At 44.7% G+C, this 24,969-nt stretch overlaps 1 protein-coding gene and 1 long non-coding RNA gene across 2 annotated transcripts in view; one reads left to right on the top strand and one right to left on the bottom strand.

Moving 5' to 3' along the window:
• BCOR (BCL6 corepressor) overlaps positions 1-10,815 on the bottom strand; it is a 165,491-nt gene extending 154,676 nt beyond the window's left edge. The window contains exon 1 of the mRNA XM_043994359.1: positions 10,671-10,815. The gene's annotated coding sequence lies outside the window, so the exon portion shown is untranslated. The remainder of the gene's footprint in view (positions 1-10,670) is intronic.
• The window catches only part of LOC122748621, a 141,877-nt gene that overhangs the window by 81,156 nt on the left and 35,752 nt on the right, over positions 1-24,969 (top strand). The window contains exons 2-3 of the long non-coding RNA XR_006355627.1: positions 16,605-16,776; positions 18,279-18,464. This is a non-coding gene — a long non-coding RNA (uncharacterized LOC122748621). The remainder of the gene's footprint in view (positions 1-16,604; positions 16,777-18,278; positions 18,465-24,969) is intronic.

Genomic DNA, 24,969 nt, shown 5'->3' with positions numbered 1-24,969 from the left:
TTGTTGTTCACATATTATTAGTTAGCAATAGTTATTATATTGTTTTTACTGTTCCGTCAAGGAAACATTTTGTTTCTTGAGGAACAACAGGGGGGACTGTAACGATTGGAATGACGCCACCTGCTGGAGACTTACTGTAGAAGAGTTCTGCCCATGAAGCAAAGGTCTTTGAGGGCAAGACCAGGCTTCAGGAAATGACGCGGACTAGTGGGAGGAGGAAGGAAGAGACTGGCGCTCGGTCTCACGCTTTTTCCTCTGGACTCTGGCGGAGAAGGGAGCTAGAAATGCGCTCTCCCTTTAATAGATAGGAATCTAGACCTTTCTCTCTCTCTTTACCAAATTCTTATTCTCCTTAATAAATGCTTAAAAGTCTAACTCTTGCTAAAGCTTATAATTTATTGGCGACCACTCATTAAATATTTTAGACAGACTAGCTAGAATTTTAGCCCTTAACAATATTTCATTTCATTAGATCTGACTAAAGAGTTACGCAAATTGTGTAAAGGTTGTTATCAAATGAAAAGTACCACAGAAAAAGAAGATGGGGCAGCTAGGTGTCGCAGTGGATAGAGCACTGGCCCTGGAGTCAGGAGGACCTGAGTTCAAATCCAGTCTCAGACACTTGACACTTACTAGCCATGTGAGCTTGGGCAAGTCCCTTAACCCTAATTGCCTCACCAAAAAAAAAACAAAAAGAAAAAGAAGACAGTTTGGTCATTTGGTAAGTTTGAAGGATAATAACTAATGGACAGCCCATGAGCTCTGCTGGTATCCTCTCCATGGAGGACTGATGGGAAGGGATAGACCAGAGTTGTAAGAATGTTCATAGATGGGGGCAGCTAGGTGGCACAGTGGATAAAACACTGGCCCTGGATTCAGGAGAACCTGAGTTCAAATCTGGCCTCAGGCACTTGATGTGACTCTGGGCAAGTCACTTAACCCTCATTGCCCTGCTCCCAAAACAAAACAAAACAAAAAAAGAATGTTCACAGATAGATCAGGATCTACATCATTAAAGGTAATAAAGAAATACCTCAACCAGTGAGATCAGAGAACCATTGTAGTATTGGAATTTGGCTCATTGAGATCTCCTTAGATCTAATGTGATGGCTGATCCTTCTAGCTTTGTACCATCTAAAAAAAGTTTGATAAGCATACTATCACACAAGTCATGGATAAAAAAAAAGGTTCAACAGCATAGGGCCTAAGGACTGATCCCTAGGATGCTAGACCAGAAATTTCACTTCTGAATTGACATTGCACTATTTAAGACTCCTCTTTTGCCATCTGGAGATGGGGATCCGGCCTAGACTGAATTAAAAAAGAAGGCTGAGTAGGGGAAGATGTGGAAAAGGAACAGGAGTTCACAAGGAATTAGGAAAGGAGGGAGGCCTCGGAGAAACCCATTCAATCAGGCTCTAGGGGTGAATAAGTTACAAGGCCCTGCCTGAGGCACAGCAGGAAATTGACAGTTTTGATCCAAAGTTGAAACATTTGCTAGCTATGACTGCCAAGGCTCTGGCGCTCAGCACCTGAAGATTTTACATACCTGGGTAAATGAAAAAGCATTTATTGAGTAAGTACTATGTGCCAAGCCCAGTGCTATCTGCATTGTGACTGGGAGAAAATGTCATTAAGAGTCAAGAAGCATTCGTTTTAAGGAGGGGGAATAAAGCATGTCCTTTCCCTCCCCTCCACTTTTTCTCTGTGTCAGTTCTGCAGTCATTGGGCCCTTCTCAATTTCCTCATGTAAAGCCCCCAATTAGACTAAACTTACATTCAAAAGTTGGGTTCACTTCAGAGATGACTACAACCTCAGGTTCCAAGGGTGCTCTGTGAGTCCAAACATCCATTCTACTTATTTTTTAAAATTATTATTATTTTTTTGGTGAAGCAATTGGGATTAAGTAACTTGCCCAAGGTCATACAGCTAGTAAGTGTCAAGTGTCTGAGGCTGGACTTGAAATCAGGTCCTCCTGACTCCAGGGCCAGTGCTCTATCCACTGGACCACCTAGCTCCCCCTATCCATTCTACTTATAACTCACAAGCACCCACCAGTGAACTCATCTTTAATAATCAGCCAGTAGATTCAATTAGCTCAAAGCAAAAGCATTTACTAAGATGGCATAATAAAGACAACACTCACAAAACATCTTTCCCTTCCAGAAATCTGGGAGGGGGAGAGAAAGGGAGAGAGAGAGAGAGAGAGAGAGAGAGAGAGAGAGAGAGAGAGAGAGAGAACACCTCAGTCTTCCAGCAGTCCTGAATTATCAACAGCTTTTTGGCCATTTGAAATTTAGTGTTTCTGAAGCATCTCAAATTAAACATGCCTCAAACAGAACTCATTATTTGTCCTTCCCCAAACCCTCCCATATTACTGTTCAGAGCCTATCCCTAGTGACCCAGGCTTGCCAAGTTAGTGTGAACCTTGACTCCTCACTCTCACCACAAATTTATAATCCACTACTAAATCTTGTCATTTCTACTTTCTCAACATCTTTCATATTATCCCTTTTTCTCCACTCTTATCACCCACCTGGACTATTGCAATGGCTAATCCACCCTCCAATCAGCTGCCAAGATGATTTTTTAAAAGCATAATTCAGAACCCTTTCCCCACTCTTTTCAGTGAGTTCCAGTGACTTCTTATCTTTGAGATAAAAAAAAAGCCCTATCTACTTTTTCAGTATTCTTTTTTTGGGGGGGAGGGCAGTGAGGGTTAAGTGACTTGCCCAAGGTCACACAGCTAGTAAGTGTCAAGTGTCTGAGGCCGGACCTAAACTCAGGTACTCATGAATCCAGGGCTTGTGTTTTATCCACTGTGCCACCTAGCTGTCCCCCCTTTTCAGTATTCTTAAGTTTTACTTTCTGCCATGAAAGTGCTTTGAGGGCCTTCTACACAATATTCCATATTCCATTTCTGTGCCTCCCACACTTGGAATGCCTTTCCCTCTTCATCTCCCCCTCCCCCCAACCCTCTGGTTAGATGCCTGCCTTTTTTCTGAGTGCTTTCAATTTATTCCATACTAATACCTATTTATTTACTTCTTGTCTTTTCCATTAGTGTGTAAGTTCCTTGAGGGCAGGGACTGTGTTTTTGTCTTGCTTTGTATTCTCAGTACTTAGTATAGTGCCATGCAGGTAGAAAGCATTTAATAAAAATTACTTTTTGACTTCTTGGTAAAGAACACGTATTGGAAACACATGCGATCAAAGGAACTCCAATAGGGAAAGATCTCAGATTTCTCTTCTCATGGTGTCATCAGCTAGGTGGTGAAATGTATAGAGTTCTGGGCCAGGAGTCAGGAAGACCTAAGTTTAAATCCAGCCTCAGATATTTACTATATTAGCTGTGTGACCCTGGACAAGTAATTTAACCTTTGCCTCAGTTTACTAAGCTGCAAAATGGGGAAAACACCTACCTAGAAAGATGGTTGTGAAGATTAAACGTGAGATAATATTTGTAAAGTGCCTGGTACATAGTAGGTCTTATATAGATGCTTAATTACCCGCCCCCCCCCCCAAACTCCTTTCATGATGTTCCTCCTTGTGAACTAGGTGGCTTGCTCATCTCCCACAGCTTGACTTTCAACAGTTAGGGCTAGTTCTCTCTTGAATCCACAGTAAGCTCTCCTCTGCAGCCAGAGATCCTCGAAGCTGCTTCTTGTCCCCAGCCCACTTCCTGGTGTTTCTTCCTGCAGGATGTATTGTCTCTTACTGGTCAATTTGTTCAGATGCTGCAAGATACCCTGGGCTTCTGGAAGGGGCCGAAAGGGGAGAGAATCATCCCCACCCCCTGCACCTGGTAAAGAGACCACACTCCAAAAAGTTGCCATCTGATTCTAAAGCTCTTTGGATATAGTAGGCTCAGCTTTTTAAAGACTACCAGGATAGTGGCCAATTTTCAGCTGACCAAAGCCGAACTTCCCTTCCAATGCAACTAGAGAAACTTCTTCACACTTTGGAAGGGATAAGAAGGTTTAGGCACTTTTCTGGAATTAGTTTAACACATTAACTCCCCATTTCCTTTGTTATCTGCCCCTTACTTTCAGTGATAACTGATTGAGAGAAAAAGGGAAAGAACCAACTTCCCCACTACATTTGTAATTCAGAAGTTCCACTAAGAATAGCTTTCACTTATAGGAGCCCTTTACTTACAATAGGTACTGTTTTCTGAAATTACAAATGAGCAAACTGGCTCAGAGAGTTGATTTGTACCATATCACAGGATGATGTAAAAAATGCCAACAGAACTTAGGTCTTTTGACAGAATCCAGGCCTTTTTATACTGTTACCCTTGCTCCCAACTTTTGTTCTTTTAGACTTTGCCTTACTCCAATCACGAGGGAAAGTGGTGTGATACAGTGTAGTGGATACTTGCTTGGATTGATTTCAGGAAAGCCTAGGTTCAAATCCCAGGACTGGCATTTATCCTCCTTAAATTTCACGTTCCTTGTCTTTAAAATGCTGATGAAATAAGTCTGAAGCTCAAATGGGCCCACGTGTGTAAAGTGCTTTGCAAATATGAAAAGCACTGTGCAATTGTGGGTCATTATTGTGGACAGCACAAAGTAATCAGTTTTTTTTTTAATTTTTATATTTCCTCACCAATTTCTTCCTGGCATAATGTGATATATGAACTAACTCTGATTTTCCTTCCCAACCTGTTCTTTTTCCACTTCAAAAAACTCCATATCCCAACGGAAAGATGCAGGGTGGGTCTCTGAGACTTGCACCCTAGTAAGGTGTGTGGCAGAGTTAGAACTTGAAGCCAGGTCTACTTCCCTCGGAAGCCCACCCCCTACCTACATTGAGGAGTTTCTTCCCTTCCCTTTTTTTTCATCATCTCCCACCTTGGATTTTTTTTTTTTTTGGCAAACGAAGGGACGTTTATGTATTTAAAAATCATTTATATTTTTCCCCCGTGGCAATGGGGGTTAAGTGACTTGCACAGGGTCGCACAGCTAGTAAGTGTTAAGTGTCTGAGGCCAAATTTGAACTCGGGTCCTTTTGAATCCAGGGCCAGTGCTTTATCCATTTCGCCACCCAGCTGCCCCCAAAATTATTTATTCTTTATGGGAGAAAAGACACTGAAGGAGCAAGAAAAGACCAAGTCGTTCTTAACAGGCTTGTTTTTCCGCTGGTTCTCGAGACCCGGATACAGAAATTGTGGCTTCTGAAGCTTCCCCAGTGAGTACAGGGGAAGCTATCGGGCCTTTTTTTTTTTTTTTGCGCGAAGGCAGAAAACGTTCTACCTCTTACTCTCTTTTTCTGTACTCCCAACCCCCATCAACTCCTTAACTCTAATGTCTATTTCTCACACTCCATTGTTTCCTTCTCTTATTCTCCTCCTCACCCCCCTCCTGGTCTTTGTGTCTGTCTGTCTCCCTTGTGTTTGTTTCTCAGCTGGAAATCTAGCTCCTCGATCGCTGCGCAGGTCAAACAGCCTAGCATTTAGGCAGTTCCAATCATTTCCCCTCCTTCCAGTACAATCTCAATCTCTGAGAAAACCTAGTTTTAAAAGTTTCCTCCCTCCCCCCTTAAACCCCAAGCTAAATACTTCTCCAAGAAAAAGCGAAACTCACAAGGCCTGCGGTGCTTAAACAAGGAGCATGGGAAGGAAGATGACTAATTAGATGTAGCATATTTAGTCTTCATTTAACGTGACAGAAAGATTGGGGGGTGTGGTGGAGTCTAGGAAATGTACCTTTAGTTGGGCCAGGGGTAGGTATCTTTGCTTCTTCCCTCTCAGAACTAAGCCTTCTCCTAGACTGGTCACAAACCGTTATGAAGCCGGTGACTTAATTCGCTCGTGTGTGGAGTGGTTGTTCACTCGAACATCGAGAATTCCCGCCTTAACTTAATGGTGTGTAACGGTTGCTTAAAAAGTATATTATTAATTTTTTTCCCCAGCAAAAAAGCAAGAAAGCTTTAAGTTGGAGAGGGAGTACGATAGAAACATTTAACAGGAAGCCTCTAGCTGCTTGTCATACGAAGATGGCAGCTGCTCCCTGGGGTTTGGAGGTTCCGGGAAAAGGCGCTAGCTTTTTTCTCTTGCTCAATGTCTCGGGGTGTGCTTAATGCGCCGCTGCGGCCGGAGCCTCCCGGGGTTTCTCCCTCAGCTACTTAGCTGGCGGCCTGAGAGGCGCGGGCTCACTCGCTATCCTGGCTCTCCATGGGACGCCAGGGCATTTTGAAACTGTTCCAGGCTGCGCCGCCCGCCACCTCGGCATGAGTCTGCAGAAATGTACACTTCTGCCCTGTTTTGAAGGCCCAGGCTGGCTGGGTGGCTGCGGAAGAGAGAGGAACGTGCGAGTAGAGGGGAGGAGGCATCTGGGGTTGTTCTGTCCCCTCGCCTCCCCCGGTCGTCAGTTTAGCAATCCATCAGAAAAGATTCCCCTCCTAAAGATGAGGCTTCAGGGTGGAGAGGGAGGGGTTTTGTCCTAACTAAAAAGCCCGTAGTTTTACTTCTGGGTCTGGGGACGGTGGCAGAGGTCGCGACTGCAGCAGCAGCCGCCGCTGCCTCGGCGTCGGGGGCGAGCGGAACGAGTTCCTTAGATGAAGTATAACACTGCCGGCCCTCGGGACTTGGGAGCCGCGATCGTGTCAATGTAATAAGTGTAGGGTAACGAGGCTCCCGCTAGGGGTGGCGAAGAGCAGAGCAATCCAACCGGAGTGTTGGCTTCTGCCGAGCCACCCCCATCTCTGCCTCCACAGCCATTTCTTCCCCCTCCCGAGACTCTACCCCCGGGCTCTTTCCTCCAACGCGTCTAGATCTCGGGAGACCAGAGTGCTCTGGACCCAGAGAGAAACCCCCCTTCTCCCCTTAACTCCAATATAGCTCAGAGCTCTGGTATATTAGTGGAAAAGGACGGGCGGAATGTGAGTGTATTCTTAAGTGGGTTGGTGCAGGGTCCTGTTTATGGGGAGAAGAGGGTGTCAAGATATGCAGGGCCGCTCGGGCCTGACTCACCACCTCTCCACACCCGGGGGAATCCACCCCACCCCCCACCCCCCACCTCCCGCCCCTGACACCAGCTGCCCTCATAAGTCAATTGCTCGGCGCTCTTGCCGCTACGCCCGACAGGCAGGCGGTGCAAGGCACAGCCCGGGGAGAGAGGAAACTGGGGCACCGGCTGTGCCTCGGGGACTCCCCGAAGGTCTTCATAGGAAAGTCAGTCATATCAGCTGACAGGCCCTGTCTATCTTTGTGCATTTTTTTGAAAGGGGGAGTGGTGTTGCTAACCTCCTACCAACCATCTCGAATTGTAATTGAGGTAATAGGGCTCCCATTCTTGCAGCTGCCGGGTCCCAACTCGCCTCTGGTTTTCTAGCTCAGGCGAAGGGGAAAGCCCGGGACTACAGAGCCCGACAGTCAGGAAGCTGCAGCGCTGTCGTCCCCAGATCTCTGGCCGGGAGCTAGCAGTTTCGGTGGTCTATGGAGCTGGGGAGGGAGTGAACGGGAGGAGCCCCATATTATGCTGTATTAATGACACTAGCGAGCAGGCAAAGTTTCTGACGTTTAGGAAGGATTCTACTCCAAGCCTCACTGACACTCAGCATTAAGGAGTTACTAGCTATAGGCCCGTACTATGCTTTCTGGGAGAGAGGGCTAGCTGTGCGGTGCCCCTTGCTATTCAATTCTCACATGGTTTTAGTGACTGTTATTGTTCCTTTAGACAAGTGGAAACTTATTTTATGCCGAGAGACCAGAATTACTTAATAATGTTCTCTACCGTTGTTCCAATAGCTTTTGCTTATTTCAGGAGTTCTGAGAGAGGCTCTTTGGCAGGGGGTGTCCTGGACTGAGGGGAGGGGAGGGATATATAACTGCACACAAACTGGAGGAGTCCCCTCCCTCCTCCAGGTACCCATCTCACTTTTTTTAAAAGTGTAATTTCTAGATTGAGATTGGTGAAGGCCTATACTATAGAGAGGGAGTGGGAAGGAGTATTCTCATGCAGACAAGTAGTGACATCCGGCACCCCTTCCGATGGATTTTGGGCTTTTGCGAGGTTGGAAATGGGTAGAAAGAGCCTTAATCCCACCCATTTGATGAAACTGAAATTGAGCAAATGGAGAAAACAGGAGAGGGTCTTGCATTACTGAACAATCCTCAACTATTAGTCCATTCAGTTATCGGTGGTCTGAAAAGGCCAAGGATGGAAAGCTCCTTTTGAATACATACATACATGTGTGTATGTACGTATAATTCGGGGCAATGAGGGTTAAGTGACTCGCCCAGGGTCACACAGCTAGTCGGTGTCAAGTGTCTGAAGCCAAATTTGAACTCAGGTCCTCCTGAATCCAGGGCCGGTGCTTTAGCCACTGTGTCACCTAGCTGCCCCCTTAAATATATTTCTTGGTACTTCTCCAGGGCACCTGGCTCCCTAAAAAAATTAGAGAATTTAGATCTGTGGGGAAATATCTGTTGTGTTCAAACTAAATGTATTCATTCAAGTTCTATATTTTAACTTCTAGAAGGCCCACAGACATTTTAATCTCAGTCAAATGATCACGGATAGCTAATGTCAGATTTTTGAAATGAAAAACTTTTAAATCGTGATTTTTATCATGTTTTCTCACTCTCCTAAGGAAAATCTGATTTAGTGTTTGTATAATAAGAGAAATTTATCTTTTCCAGATTTAAAAAGTTTCTTTATTTGCAGGTATAGAGGAAAGATGACTGGGCTGGGAATCAGATCTGGGTTCTTTTGGTCCTGTTTCTGCCCTATCAAGGTAATGTTGGGCAGATTACCTAAACTTTTCAGGGATTGGACATGGGTTCCTTACAACTCTAAGGTCGAACTTTGTGTTTTAGCTTCTCACTTTATTATTCTAATAACTTTTAATTTAATCTTAAGAATTAGGATGCTGTTTGTTTTGGAAGAGAGGAGGGCAACTTTGCGCTAAAGTGAAGGTAACTGCTGCACTACTCCAAAGAGGCCGAAATTTTTAAGTCTCTTTCCATATTTCGGGGTTGGGTGGCCTTATTTTTTAAGTAAAAATTCCGTACTTTTGTGGTCCTGCCTTGGTGCTATCCAACTAAACAACGCTACATTTTATGGAAATGTGTTGGTCAAGTGTGCTCTCTGTAGATCTTTATCGGTACTGAACACTGGAGCCCTCTCTGTCTAAAAGACAAAGACCAAAGACGCAGGCTGCTTCCGAGGGCTGCCTGCTCCCCTCGCGGTCTTGCAGACCGAAGAGTTCTCTTTCAAACCTAAACCGGCGCTTGCCAACCTTCAGATTGATTCCTCGTGCCCTTCACATTCAGAATAAAAACACTGCCCCACAGTAGTTAGTCACAGTTCCAGTTTTCGGGCTTTATCAGAAGAGTTCAAATTCCTCCTTTTCAACTCGGTGTGACGTGCTAGAGAAAGCGCAGAAGGAACGATCGGAAACACATTGTCTAGTCACCGGCTCCAAGGCCCCTCAGGCACGTGCAGGGAGGGGGGAGGGGGACGTAAAATAATAATCTATTATCATTCTCTGAAGTAAAAGCAAACAGGAGCAGATAAGATGAACCCGAGAATACTGTAATCGTAAAGGGGGTTGGCTACAAGAGGGAATGCAAACCGAAAATTAAAAGCTGCGATTTTTAAAAGCGTCTATTCGGCTCCATTGAATTTAAATGTCCCAAAGGTGGGAGCGAGAAGGAAGAAAAGCAGCATCGGTACTGAGATATAAGTACTGAGGTACTGAGGTACAAGTCAGGATGATACCTCCAATGGGTAGCTCAGTGTCTTCCATCCTCGGTTGTATATAAACACTAGTTACGTGTTGGTACCAGTCTGACACCCGATGTTTTGATTTACTGATAAACAAAGCATCCTCACAGTAATCCTAACTGAACTATCGTCTCTGCTTGATGTAAATACTAAGAATGTTCGTGTCTGAAACACACTTGGGATAAACATGGGTTTGGATGGACGAAGTTAATGCAACTATTTGAACAGATCCCTCTCATTGTATTAAGAATTCACCTTTCTTAGTCGCCAACATGCCTCTCTGGCGAAGGCAAGCCTCACGGCTTCTCCTCCCCCTCCCCTCGTGGTTAATTTGAAAGGCGCCCGGGTTCGTGCACTAGACACGGGGTTGGGCGCATTTACGATAGTGGGGTGTTTGATTGGAGCTACACCGTCATTTTTTCCATTGGTCAGGGTCGGATAGGAAAATTGGCTTCGGATCACCCTTGGCAGCAAGCCCTCCCTCATGGAGTTCTGCACGGATCGCTAGGTTTCCACCGACAAACTGAACACGGAGGCAACGGGGGCAGATGGAAATCGAGTCTTGGCTTTATGAGCGCCTTGAAGCGCTCTCCGATTCAAAAGCTCATTAAAAACTGAGGGCTGGATTTCTATGGCGCTGGGCCTCGGCTGTAATCCCTGAGTTGGTTTATACGCGTTACTCCCCCAGGGTAAGCAAACGTGCTCGCATAATTCAGCCCTTAAGACAGCAGCTGTGTAGTATTTTTTTAATCCCCGCAACTTTCCAAACAGAAAGTATATCCAGAAAGAAGATGAGGGGAGAAAAAAGACCCACCCCTATTCTATGCACGTACAAACAAGGCATCTAATCAGTGTCACTGTCGTAATAAGCTTCCGCAGCGGGCGACAATCCCCCTTCCCCCTCCTCCCTCCCCTCCGCCCCAGTTTCCCGCATGAACCTGATCGGAGAGCGAAGTGTGTTGTGGATGCAAATGGCGTCTCGCTTCACCCCCAGCCAGACTCCACACAGAGCTACCGCGGCTGCCGTTGCTGCCAAACGCAGATTTGCAGCCGCAACGTGACACGCGCCGCCGCCCGTGAGAAACGAAAGTGCATGTGGTCTCGGCCCCCTCCTCTCTCCCCTCCTCCCAACATCGCCAAGGAAGGAAATTGCACGAGGTTTCCCCCTCTCTTCCTTCCCCCCCAATCGCTCTCCCAGTCTAGCCTAAAGGACAGTTTTTTCTCGCCCCCGTATTCGTCCGGAAAAGACTTGCATGTGCAGAACCCCACTCTGGGGAAGGAAAAGTTTGAGCGGTTGGTTATTGCCCCAGAGCCCCAAACTGCGAAGCAAAATAAAGTATGTGTATACATTTCTATTTGGGACGCCTCCGCCTGGCCCCCAAGCCCCCGACTTGGGCGTAGCAAAGGTATCTTCCTCCTTTCCTCTTCTATCCTATTAAGAGCCTGGTGGGCTCCCGGTGTTGGGTACCCTACTCGATTATTGGGCGAACCCCCCCCCTTAAGCTTCTGAGTGGGAGATGGGGAGCATAACACTCGTCGTCCATCCCAGGTTTGGAAAGAGATTCACAAGGTGGGCACGGAGGTCATCAAACCTCGAAAGAGAAAGCATGTGTTCATCCCAGCTTACATGTCAATTGCAACCTCTCCCTTCACAAAGACATCCCGCACGAAAGAAAAAAAAGCCCGTAACGCTGGGTTGTGAGTCTCGGCAGATCCCAGCTCCCTCGTGCCGAGAAGCAGCAGACGGTTTTCCCGTATTCCCTCTTTCCCTCCGAGGCCCCTCCCGCCCAGACTCCCACACCAGGCAGAGGGAGGAGGAATTGCTGGCATTCTCGCTCGCTAGATCATTCGCGGAGGCGGTAGCGAGCCCGAGCCTGAAGCCTAGTGTGCTTTTGCACTAAGCAGCGGCGGCTGCATCGGGGTGGAGGGAAGGGAAGGGAGTATGCCGACTGTGTCTGTTGTCACCCCCACGACAAGCTCCTTAGCGGGCTGCAGCGAGTGTTATCTGTACCTTCCCTAGAGGAAGGACAGAAGGTTGGCAGTCACGACCCTACCCGCTGGCCGGGAAACAGTCGCCGCAGCTGGGGACTCTCGACCTCCCCAGTGGCAGCCCAGAGCCCGGCGAGGCAGCTGGAGCGCAGCGGGGAGCACGGCTGCCCGCGGGGAGGGGTGTGCATCCTTCACTGCGTATAATGGGGCGCCCCAGGGACAAGCAAGGAGGGATTGAGGAATTTAGTGTTTAGAGATTTAAAAGCAGGAAGGGGAGGTGGGGGTGAGGAAGGGAACGAACATCCCTTAGCCAATGCAACTCCTAAGGTCGCCCTGCCTGCAAGCCTCACACTCCCCACACCCCTGCTGAAGCTTGCATAGCTTCTTCTCTTCCTTCCAATCCCACCCTATCCAACCCTCCGCCTCACAGTCCCAGGCACTGGGGGGAGCAGGGTGAGAAAACCTATCTTATCCTCTCCCGCCACCAGGCTGCCCCTAATCTCTTGGGCACCTGAGGCTTCTTAGAAAAACATTTCCTTTTTAACAAGCGGTCCTCTAGAGAATGAGAGGAGACCCAAGCGCGCTTCAGTTCCCAAGCCTAATCTTCCTCCCCACCCCCGTTTTCATTCCTCCTTTCTTCCTTCAAACAACTCCGGACCGGGTCGGTGGCTACCACCGAATGCCCAGTCTACTCCTATCTGGGCTCTGCTACCAAAAGGAGCCGGACCAGTTAATTTCTAGTCCCGAGCCCAACTGTAGCCAACCGCAGCCGCACAGTCTGCAGCCACTGCTGCATGTGACCCGCCCCCACCTAAGCTTCCGCCCGAGCCGCCTGTTTCCGAGCACAAACAAGTCCTGCGGAGACCGTGGGTCTCTCGGGCCCAGGCATCCTTCCCTTCTTCCCTTACCGAGCAAAGAATGGAAGGGAATAGCGCTGACCCGCGGCCAAACCAGCTCATGCTTTCCTGGGCACCATCATTCAACGCAAACTAAGCACAGCTGCGATAGGGTTTCCCTTGTGTGTTAGGCTCCGAGTATTTTTCTTTGGGGAGGTAGGGGTAAGAGTAGGTGTGGGAGGGCACTGGAAACTCAGCCACAGTCAGTAGTTAATTTCCTGAAGGCGAAGGCCGGGCAGTGCCCACACGCACGGAGGCAGCTGCCTACGAAGAAGACTCACCCATAAATATTTTCCATTCCTTTGGACTGACCTGATTCTGAGAGTAAAAGAAAAGTCTTCGTGGCGCTGAACAGGATTGGGCCCCTTTCATACAGCAAGCCAGCCTGGCAAATAAATACATAAGGTGCAGCTATAGTACCGGGTAGAGTTTGGGGCGTGGGGTGGGCAGTACAGAAATTGCAGGCCACTTAGTAAATGCTGACTATCATTGGTGGCAGCAAAAAAACCCGGTGGCAGATGGAGGCCTTTAGTGCATCATGTCGGTTACCTACTCTCCAAATGAGGATTCCCCCTTAACAAACCTCCCAGTTAATTTTTAAAGGTCTCTGTGGAACCAGAAAGCTGTTATTTTAGAAATGCCTTTCTTTCCACCCCTTCCCCTAAGAACAACATAAGCCAGTACAGTTTGAACTTGCTGAAGTATATACAGTGGGTTCCATGTGGCCTTAGCCACATTTCATCTCTGCGTTCTTTACTGGTGATTAAGATTGTGCTAGAGATCTCTCTTCAGGGTTAGGAAAAATATCTGTGCTTTTGAAAGCGTTATCAAAAATAGCTGTTGGGTAAAAGGGTTTGTTTGTATCTCTTCCTGCCTAAAACACTTAACCATCTTTGTGTAAACAGGTCAGCCGGTTGTGTGGAAGTAAAGGCCAATGGTTTGGGTTTTTAAAATGCAGACTGGAATGTCATGGGATCAAAGAGCCTGCAGGGGTTTTAAGATTATCTAGTCCAAGTCCCTCATTGTACAGATGAAGTAACTGAGATCCAAAGAAGACCCAATGACTTTTCCAAGGTCATATAAGGAGTAAGAAGCAAAGTCAGAATCTGAACCTAAGCCCTGTAACTTTAATTTCAGTGTTCTTTCTACCAGTCTATGCTGATCTAAACTACCTATAGGAAGCTCTTTAAGTAGTGGTTTAAATCAGTCAACACCCTCAATCTCTTGCCACCAGCTCCTTTGACTGGAGGGCAGGAGCTTCCTGGGAACTTCCACTTAAGGAGGCACCCAGAGCAGTTATCATTTCATTTCCCACCCAGCTGCACTACATTAAACTTCCATACCATGTCCCCCTGGGTCAGATACCACCCCTCTTACCCCTCAGCTTTTCACTTTCCTATTTGTGTTACCTTCCCCAATAGATTGTAAGCTCCTTGAGAGCAGGGACAGTTTTTCTTATTTGTATTCCCAGTGTTTAGTACAGTATCTGGCATGTAAAGTAAGTGCTTAATATATGTTTGCTGACTGAGCTGAGCCATCACTAAATCATAGGAATATACATGTATACATATACATATATACATATTTTATGTATGCATGTGTGGGGGGCATTGAAATAATATAGTCTTTTTTTGGGGAGAAGCAATTGGTGTTAAGTGACTTGCCCAGGGCCACACACACAATCAGTGTCTGAAGTCAAATTTGTACTCAGGTCCTCCTGACTCCAGGACTGGTGCTCTATCCACTGCGCCATCTAGCTGCCCAGTTGATCATATAGTCTTGATAGATTTTACAGATGAAGTAACTGAACATTCCCAGATCTATTTATCCAGTCTAATTCTTCTTAGTGCCTTCCCTCTGTTGATAATCTCCAATGTATCATATATATGTATATATGCATATATATACATATTTATATATATATATTATTTGTACATAGTTGAGAGTTGTCTCTACTGACTATGGACTTCATGAGAGCAGGGATTGTTTTTTGCTTTTATTTGTATCATCAGCACTTAGCACAGTACCTGCACATAGTAGGCATTTAATACATTCTTTTTTTGTTTTGGTTTGGTTTGTTTGTTTGTTTTTTTCGGGGCAATGGGGGTTAAGTGACTTGCCCAGGGTCACACAGCTATTAAGTGTCAAGTGTCCAAGGTCGGATTTGAACTCAGGTACTCCTGAATCCAGGGCTGGTGCTTTATCCACTGAGCCACCTAGCTGCCCCCATTTAATACATTCTTGTTGAATTGAATGAAGTGATTTGTCTAAAGTAACGCATGATCAGTGAAGAGTTGGCATTCAAACTTAGCTTCTCTTTCTCTAAGATCCAGCACTCTTTCTATGGCAACAAGTTTTCTCTCTGTCTCTCTTTCTGACTATGTCTCTGTCTCTCCCAGTCTCTGTTTCTTCCAGAAGATGTGATTATTTTTCAGGGTTGTTTTTTTTTTTAGTTCAACAAAAGGCATTTTTCTCTGCAATATTGTTACCTTGTTTCTATTGTTTTTGGAATAATTTAAGCAGTTATTTCTTGTGTGTCACCACTTAGTGCAGATTGTTGCTTGAATTAGAGGTACATTTCAGGGCTAAACCTCAACAACTTTTTTTCCCCATTTGTGCCTGTAAAGAGAATGTCTGTTGTTGGTTAGCTTTGGAAGTTTTTGGCACCCCCATTCTCCATTCCCACCCACCAGTTGTTGTCAAATGATCCTATAAATTTATTAATCTGGCATTGAAAATGTTTCCTTTCCCCTTAAGCTACAACTCGGTTTGAAAAGTAACAAATGTTTTCTTTCCCTTCCCCTTCCGGTCCAGGTGTGGAGTGACCAAAAAGGACCATCTATCTGACTGTTATGGGTAGCTTATTATAGGGTGAAATGAAAATTGCAGGTTATTTCAGCAGGGGATGATCGTCCTTGTAAAGGAAAGAGATGGGTTATTTTGTGAACTTTATATGTGACCTTTATGTTGACTTGAATTATTATGATTTTTTAAAAGTAATTGAATTCAAAAAGACTTTATTAAGGACTAATTGCACTATGTACCAGACACTGTACTAAATAATGGGGATACTATCTATTTTCTATCTCCCAATGCAATATAAGCTTCTTGAGGGCAGGAGGCAGCACAATATCTGGAATATTAATAAATGCTTGGTGAAAGATTGGTTATTTTAACTTTGGTTTAGTTTTGGGGTTTTTTGGGGGGTGGAGCAATGAGGGTTAAGTGACTTGCCCAGTAAGTCTCAAGTGTGTGAGGTCCAATTTGAACTCAGGTCCTCCTGAATCCAGGGCCGGTGCTTTATCCACTGTGCCACCTAGCTGCCCCATATTGATATTCTTTTTAAAAAAATCACTGTTGCTTCCCATCGACTACCCCTCCCCACACACAAATGGAACCCCTTCTTTCAACAAATCAGCACTTGGCTCTATTTGAATATGTATGCTTCATTCTTCATCTGTAGTCCACCACCTCTTTTGAAAGACTTGGGGACACTGGCCTTGGATTCAGGAGTACCTGAGTTCAAATCCAGCCTCAGACACTTGACAGTTACTAGCTGTGTGACCCTGGGCAAGGCATTTAATCCTCATTGCCCTCCAGGAAAAAAAAATGAAAAAAAAAAAGAAAGACTTGGGGAAGACATGCTACATAGTCAATGCATTGTGGTCCATGATTGGTCATTTCATTAATGAGAGCCCTGAAAGTCTGTTGGTGCTATTTTCCTTTATGTTTTCGTTACTGGGTGAATTGTCCTACTGGTGCTTGCTTTGATCTAAGATGTTCTTTTCAGGAGACATGAGGGAGGCAGATGTACTTGTATTGGACCACCTAGCCCGGAGATCATGGATCAAGCTATGCTTGTGGAACTGTAACGAGATAGGCTGATTTAGGAAGTTTTAGTCCTTATTCTGAGATGAGGTACTTTTATTTGCACTTCTAATTATCTTACTGTAGTTTATTATTTTTGAATTTTCTCATTGGTTTTAGCCTCATAAAAATACCCTAGAAATGTGCTTCTGTGATCTGAAGTGTGTGCTGGCAAGAGTAGAAAAGTAAGGAGTGAGCAGATTGCAGAATCAGACTGACAAATGGCACCATTGGAGGGGAGGGGAAGACGGTATCTCTGGATCCAAGGTATCAAGCAGGCTCATGAACCAAGGTAAGAAATCTAGTTCAACAGAAAGAATGCTAGAATTAAACAGAAACAACCTGGATTCAAATTCTGGCTCTGTCTCTTTTTACTTGTGCTTACAGATCACCTTTCTGGGATTGTTTCCTCATCTGTAAAATTCAAGGGTGGGGGCAGCTAGGTGGCGCAGTAGATAAAGCACTGGCCCTGGATTCAGGAGGACCTCTGTTCAAATCTGGTCTCAGACACTTGACACTAGCTCTGTGACCCTAGACAAGTCACTTAACCCCAATTGCCCCGCAAAAAAAAATAAAAAAATTCAAGGGTGATCCTTAAGGTCCCTCCCAATCCTTGATTGTGTGTGTGTGTGTGTGTGTGTGTGTGTGTGTGAGAGAGAGAGAGAGAAACTCATTCCCAATGACCTCCATTATATTTTGGGGGGTGGGGGTGGGGCAGCTAGATGGCGCAGTGGATAAAGCACAGCCCTGGAGTCAGGAGGACCTGGGTTTAAATCTGGCCTCAGACACTTGACATTTACTGGCTTTGTGACCCTGGGAAAGTCACTTAACCCCCATTGCACCACCAAAAAAAAAAATTCCATACATTTTGTGTGTGGTGGTGGTGGTGGTGGTGGGGCAATTGAGATTAAGTGACTTGCCCAGGGTCACACAGCTAGTAAATGTCAAGTGTCTGAGGCCAAATTTGAACTCAGGTCCTCCTGACTCCAGGGCCGGTGCTCTATCCACCTCCATTACATTTTTGATGAGCTCAGGACACCCAGCACTTCACTTGGGGAGTTTATTGAACATAAAAAGTTTAGAGAGAGGGGCAACTAGATGGCGCAGTAGATAGAGCACTTGCCTTGGAGTCAGGAGTACCTGAGTTCAAATCAGGCCTCAGACACTTAACACTTACTAGTTATGTGACCCTGGGCAAGTCACTTAACCCCAATTGTCTCACAAAAAAAAAAAATTTAGAGGGGCGGCTAGGTGGCGCAGTGGATAAAGCACCGGCCTTGGATTCAGGAGTACCTGAGTTCAAATCCGGCCTCAGACACTTGACTTACTAGCTGTGTGACCCTGGGCAAGTCACTTAACCCCCATTGCCCAGCAAAAAAAAAAAAAAGTTTATAGAGGTGGATAAGGAGAAAGCTATGGACCCAAAGGCAAGGTCTTCCAAGTTCAGTCTGAAATGGGACTGCAATGGAATTTCCTAGAAAGCTGATGTGATTCAGCAAGACGTGAGCCCCAAAGTTGGATCCCTTACCTTTGTTTATCAGTTTTATAAATCAGGACTGTAGTGGAAATCAGACTTGTGGAAAACCTCATGCATCAGGGCAGGGGTGGGGTGGGGGAACCAGTAACAAAAGATGTTAGACCAGAGGTAGAGGTTCAGGATGCTAATTTGATTTATTTAATGTATACAGCTTTGGGAGAAGAAGCTTATAAAAATGTTTTAAGCTTCCCTTTCTCTCTCTCTCTCTCTCTCTCTCTCTCTCTCTCTCTGTCCCCCTCCCCCCCCACCCCTCAAAGGCTGAAGAATGTCTTTGCAGGAAGTCTCAGCACAGAAACCAAGGACTACAAAGACAGAAGTCTCCAGTTTTACACCGGGCTGCTCTTATTGTTTTCAAATGCTTTGTGCTTTCCCTGGAGGGAGAGGAGAATCTGACAGTTTTATTCCTCTTTACCCTTGCTGGCAGAGGAGGCGGTGTTGTTCAGGTAGTGGCATGACTAGACCAGTACAAGTGTGCAAATGGGACTCTGATTAGCTTTGGGGTAGAGAGAATACCCAGTGCCCTTGGCTCCCAACCCTCCTGAGAAAATCCTCACTCAGGTCCATTGGAGGACAGAGCTGGGGAGTAGATAGAATGACACAAAATAGTCCTAATACTTCTGAGATCTTTAACACAGATAGCAGGTAAAGTTTTGGATCCCCTGGGCCTTCTTCAAATTAGGAATTTAATTCAACAGGTATTTTAGTGCTGGTCACGTTGAGGGAAACACAATAGAATTATATGACCTGGTCTCATCTGTCAAGGAGTTTTACAGTGAAACAAAAGAGGAATATAAATCATATTTTTTGTTGTTGTTAAGTAGTTTTCAATCATGTCAGATTCTTTGTGACTCCACTTGGGATTTTCTTGGCAAAGATACTGGAGTAGTTTGCCATTTCTTTCTCCAGCTTTTTTTTGGGGGGGTGGGGCAATGGGGGTTAAGTGACTTGCCCAGGGTCACACAGCTAGTGTCAAGTGTCTGAGGCCAGATTTGAACTCAGGTCCTCCTGAATCCAGGGCCGGTGCTCTATCCACTGCGCCACCTAGCTGCCCCCTCTCCAGCTCATTTTACAGATGAGGAAGCTGAGGCTAACAGGGTTAAATGACTTGCCCAGGGTCACACAGATAGTAAATATCTGAGGCCAGATTTGAACTCTTCCTGACTCCAGGGTCAGCACTCTATCACTGCACCATCTAGCTGCCTATAAATCATATTAGGTGATCTCTAAGGTACCTTCCAGACCCAGATCCTATCATCATAAGTGTAGACTTAAGTGCTAAATTTCAAATACAGTCAAGAAAATACTACAGGGGTCAGAAAAGAGAGCTAGCCACATGGATCAGAATAGTTTTGGAAGACTGTGGAGAAGGTGGGATTTAGGTTGGGTCCTGAAAGACTGAAACAGACAATTTAATCTGTAAAGGACCTTAGAGAACATTTGAAATGGATTTTAGGATGTTGGAGTGGGAAGAGATCTAGGGGATCATCTAAAGTCGCCTTTGCTTTTCTAGTTGAGCCAAGTGAAGCCCAGAATGGCTAAATGATTTATTCCAGGGTCACAAAGTTCATTAGTGGCATAGTCAAGACTGAAATCTCTTGTCTCATGCTTCCTAGTCTTTTGCTCTTCCTACTATACCACTCCATTATAGATTACAGAGTCAGAGATTTGGGGCTAAAAAACCTTAGAAGGCATCTTGTCCAATGCTCTCATTTTACTGCTAAGGAAACGGAGGCCCAAGGAAAGGATGGTTTGGTCCTGTGGCTGCTTTCTTGGGGTATTGGGGAAACTGCAAGCTTTCAGTACTCCCAAAATGGTCTCATACAAGGCAAAGTCACCCATCTTGGTCTGAGCTCAGCAAGTTTGAGTCTATACAAGAGTAGACTCCCCCCCTCCCCCGCCAAAATGAACATTAAAAAAAAAAGAGTACACTGCTGCTGGACTCTACCCCCAAGAGCCAGCTGGAAAGCTCTGTTGGTTCACAGTGACTGAATTTCAGACTCTCCTTTGGCCAGTGATTCCTGCCTTGCTTGTTCCTCTGTAGACCAGACAAGAGACCCTGCTCTTGCTTGGGCTCTGAGCCACATGGCTACTTCTTCTACTGGTTTCTGAACATCTTCCTTTCTTGGCACATGCCCAAGGCCTCCCTATCCAGGAATGACACTCCTCTGGGCAAATTTTCTTTTCAGTCTGTTCTGGATATGTGACCCAGAACTAGGTGGTGGGTGACAAAGCTGCTAGCTGTCTTTGTCATAGTGCCCGGGTATGGGTATGGGTATGGGTATGGGTATCCTGTACCAATCTTCAACCTCCTGTTGGCCTCATCTACTGTTTCTCCCTGAGGGCTGCAGTACTTCTATTAAACTTTTTTGTTTGTTTGTTTTTGGTGAGGCAATTGGGGTTAAGTGGCTTGCCCAGGGTCACACAGATAGTAACTGTGAAGTGTCTGAGGTAAGATTTGAACTCAGGTCCTCCTGACTCCAGGGCTAGTGCTCCATTCACTGCATCACCTAGCTGCCCCTTAGGGCTGCAGTTCTTCTTCTTCTTCTTCTTCTTCTTCTTCTTCTTCTTCTTCTTCTTCTTCTTCTTCTTCTTCTTCTTCTTCTTCTTCTTCTTCTTCTTCTTCTTCCTCCTTCTTCTTTCTTCTTCCTCCTTCTTCCTTCTTCTTCTTCAATTGGGGTTAAGTCACTTGCCCAGGGTCACACAGCTAGTAAGTAAGTGTTAAGTGTCTGAGGTCAGATTTGAACTCAGGTCCTCCTGAATTCAGGGCCAGTGCTCTATCCACGGCGCCACCTAGCTGCCCCTGGCTGCAGTACTTCTTTTTTTTTTTAATTAATAAAGTATTTTATTTTTTTTCCCGTTACATGTAAAGATAGTTCTCAACTTTTGTTTATACAAGCTTTCCAATTTCAGATTTTTCTCCCTCCTCTAGACAGCAGGTAATCTGATATAGGTTATATATATATATATATATATATATATATATATATATATATATATATATATACACACACACATAGTAACATTAAACATATTTCTGGCTACAGTACTTCTAAAGTTGTGTGTGCCTGTCTCAAGCCATCCCCAATTCTCCAGACCTCTCTGTCTCCCTATGCTAAACTTGTCTAGACAAATGATTCACTGTGATGATTTTTTTTCTTGATTTCCTCATTAGAATTTCTATCTGGTACCTTTTTTTTTTTTTTTGCAGGGCAATGAGGGTTAAGTGACTTGCCCAGGGTCACATAGCTAGTACATGTCAAGTGTCTGAGGCCAAATTTGAACTCAGGTCCTCCTGAATCCAGGGCCAGTGCTTTATCCACTGTGCTACCTAGCTAAAAATCTACTTAGATAAGACTGTGGGGTGGAGCTCCCTGCAATGCTTCCTACCACTCTGACATCTCCTGTTGCTTGTCTTTTTGTTTGTTTTGTTTTTAACCATCTTGTTATTGTATCAATTGTTATCCTCATTGTGCTTGCTTCACTCTGCATCAATTAATTCATCTCTCCAGATTTCTCTGAAACTGTTTTGTTAATCCCCCTCCAAAAGATTTTTTTAATAAAAGGAAGAGGGAAAAATACAGAAAAGCAGTAAAATCAAATAGTACATTAAAAAAAATCTGACATTATATGGAGTGTCCCACACTTGTGAAATCCCCCCCACACCTCAAAGAATGAGAAAAGGTGTTTTCTCATATCTGGTCTCTAGGACCAAGCTAATTCTTTGCACTTTTATTTAAAACATTCTTTCAAAACACAACTCACATGCCACCTTCTTCTACTTATTAACACTCTTGCCTTTGATATTAATTTGTATATACTTTTTATTCACTCAACTTGTGTAGCATCCTCTCTAAACTACCTTTACAATTCAAACTCAAAGGTTCAACTATTCCAGTTTCAGAGTACCCTTTGGTTCTAGATTCCAAAAATGATAGTTCATGAGCCCCAAGACTTAGTTTATCTTTAATAGTCATTGAATTAGTAAAATGAAGTTAAAGCAAAGACATTTATTTAAATAGCAAGGTAGGACCGATAGCAACAAAATTATTTCCTCCCTAAACATGGAAAGCATGGACATACACATAAATTACCCCAATAAAGTGGCACAAACGTAGGGAACACATATGGTCCCAGAAGGTTATAGAAGGAGCAACTCATACTTTTGGTATTGCTTTTGATGATCTTCGTCTTGCATTAGATAGTGCTTTACTGTTTTTGCTGTAGTCACTACTACTGATCAGCTGACTTCCTGGCCTAGGGTACTTTTATGGACTTTTGAAAAGATCTGAATAGATATCAGCAGTATTCTAGGCTCTGTAGCCTGCCGTCTTCTGAACTGTCTTGAGTCCTGGCCCCAATCTTTCCTTTAGCCTGATTCTTTTTCTTTAAAAGATTCCTTTTTTAAAAAATTCACCTACTTTTGGGGCAGCTAGGTGGCACAGTGGATAGAGCAGCGGCCCTGGAGTCAGGAGTACCTGAGTTCAAATTCGACCTCAGACACTTAACACTTACTAGCTGTGTGACCCTGGACAAGTCACTTAACCCCAATTGCCTCACTTAAAAAAAAAATTCACCTACTTCTGTTGTTGTTAACGGATTGTTTTTTCAGGGTAATGAGAGTTAAGTGACTTGCCCAAGGTCACACAGCTAGTAAGTGTCAAGTGTCTTAGGCCTGAGTTCAAATCAGGTCCTCCTGAATCCAGGGCCAGTGCTTTATCCACTGTGCCCCTAGTTGCCCCCTTTTCTGGTTGTTAAAACTCGTTTTAGCCATGTCCGACTCTTTGTGACCACATTTGGGGTTTTCTTGGCAAATAAAAGGGAGTGGTTTGCCATTTCCTTCTCCAGTTCATTTTACAGATGAGGAAACTGAGGCAAACAAAGTTAAGTGAAAATGCTCGGGGTCAAGCTGTCACCTATTTTAGGGGCAGAGTAAAGGTCTGATTTTTTCCCCCCTCTTTTCTTTTATCGTGGTAAATTGAAAAGTCTAATGACATCAGGTGAAAATGGCCAAAAGCTTTAGTTCTTACAAGATACAAAAGGGTCTTCAACTATTCTTAAATTACAGTGTTTTCCTTTCAAAGGTAGAAAGCACCCTGAGCCCACACCCTTCCACTTGTGTACATATTGTATTTCCCCAGTAGATTATAAGCCCCATAATGGCAAAGGACTTATGTTTTTTGTTTTTTAAAAATCCCAGCTGTACTTATTGGAATTGCACAAAATAGTCATTTAACTAAAATTTGCAAAAGTGTGTTGTTGAATACATTGATATGACCAATAATTTTTACCAAGGAATAGAGGTTAAAAGATAAGTTGAAAAAGACGTCATTTCAGTTTGGTGATCTTTGCTACCGGGGAAACTAAAGCTGATAGACTGCTTGGGCTCAATCTGTGGTCCACCCTGAATGTGGCATCAATATGGTAACTACGGCCCCCCCCCCCCACCATACACACACACCTTTGCTCCACCCAGGAGGAGCCACCAGGCAGCCAAAGGAGGAATAAACCAAAAAAGCAGGTCAAAGCTTGTGTGCTAATCAGTAGTAGGGTCGGTCTGTGAGTGACTGCTAGACTTCCAGCATAGATGAGATAAAGAAACCCTGGGGGAGGGAGGTGAAGGGGGGAGAGAGGAAGAGAGGGAGAGAGAAAGAGAGAGAGAGAGAGAGAGAGAGAGAGAGAGAGAGAGAGAGAGAGAGAGTGCAGAGAGAAATATACAGACAGTAAAACCAGAACTGTAGCCAATAATTAGGAATTTAGGATTTCCTTCTTAGGGCTCTAAGACTTCAGTTTGAGGGGGGATATGATGAGGTAAAGCACCTATAAGCACAAGGATTGTGAAGTTGGTTTTCTAGACCATGACCCCTGTGGTTGACTAGAGACTTAAGGTATCCCTGTCAGTGTCTGCAGGCCGAGATTACCAGAAACATGAGTGCTTTCTTCCTGTCAATCACAGCTAAGGGAAGTCAAGGAGCTAGGTCATACACATAGGGATTAATTTGTCCCTGATTGAAACAGGGACTGGTGAAAGATACATAGGATGCAAAATGATGGAAGTTATAGATAGAATTATAAAATGTTAATGCTAGACAAAATCAAAGTATTTTTGTACTGAAAGGTACTTTATAGTAATTGAGAATCAGGCATAGAATGTTAGAAATAAATAGTATCTGGGGGGCATCAAGGTGGCGCAGTGGATAAAGCACTGGCCCTGGAGTCAGGAGGACCTGAGTTCAAATCCGGCTTCAGACACTTGGCACTTACTAGCTGTGTGATCCTGGGCAAGTCACTTAACCCCCATTGCCCCGAAAAAAACAAACAAATAAATAAATAAATAGGATCTGGTCCCTTCATTTTGTACAATATATTAAGCCTAGAGAAGTAAAGCAACTTGTCCAGAGATATAGAAAGTGTCAAAGCAGATTCAAACTGATGGTTCTTGACTTCTTTGTCTAGTACTTTATTTCTCACATTGCTTCTCCATGTCAGCAGGCTCATGGCTGAAGTTAAAGGGAAGATCCCCCTATTGCTTTATCTTCTTGTTTCCATTAGGGATGATTGGAATTAAGATTCTGGGTAGAGTTGATCCCAGTTGTCTTTGTTGTTGGGTCATATACAACTCTTCATGATCCCATGGACCATGGCATGCCAATACTGTCCTTGGGGTTGTCTTGGCAAAGATACTGGATAGTTTGCCATTTCCTTCTCCATGGTTACTATCTATTGGTATTTCCCAGATATGCAGTATTATTTATTACATCATTTACATGTACCTTTGACTTCTTGAATGGTGGCCTGGCGCCTTAGTATCGCTGTTCATTTGAATGGGAGAATGGTTTGTGAATAGGAGCTGGTTAGAACTGGGTTTCATGTGGTTTATGTGGAAAGGTCTGTGTCCTAGTGGAGGAATGGTTAGTTAATTTAGCAGAATTCTTCTGTGGCTTAATATAA

This window comes from Dromiciops gliroides, chromosome 3, assembly GCF_019393635.1.
Source record: "Dromiciops gliroides isolate mDroGli1 chromosome 3, mDroGli1.pri, whole genome shotgun sequence".
In the NCBI taxonomy this organism is placed as follows: Eukaryota; Metazoa; Chordata; class Mammalia; order Microbiotheria; family Microbiotheriidae; genus Dromiciops; species Dromiciops gliroides.
Note: the sequence above shows the minus strand (reverse complement) of the source record. Positions and strands in the feature narration are given on the sequence as shown.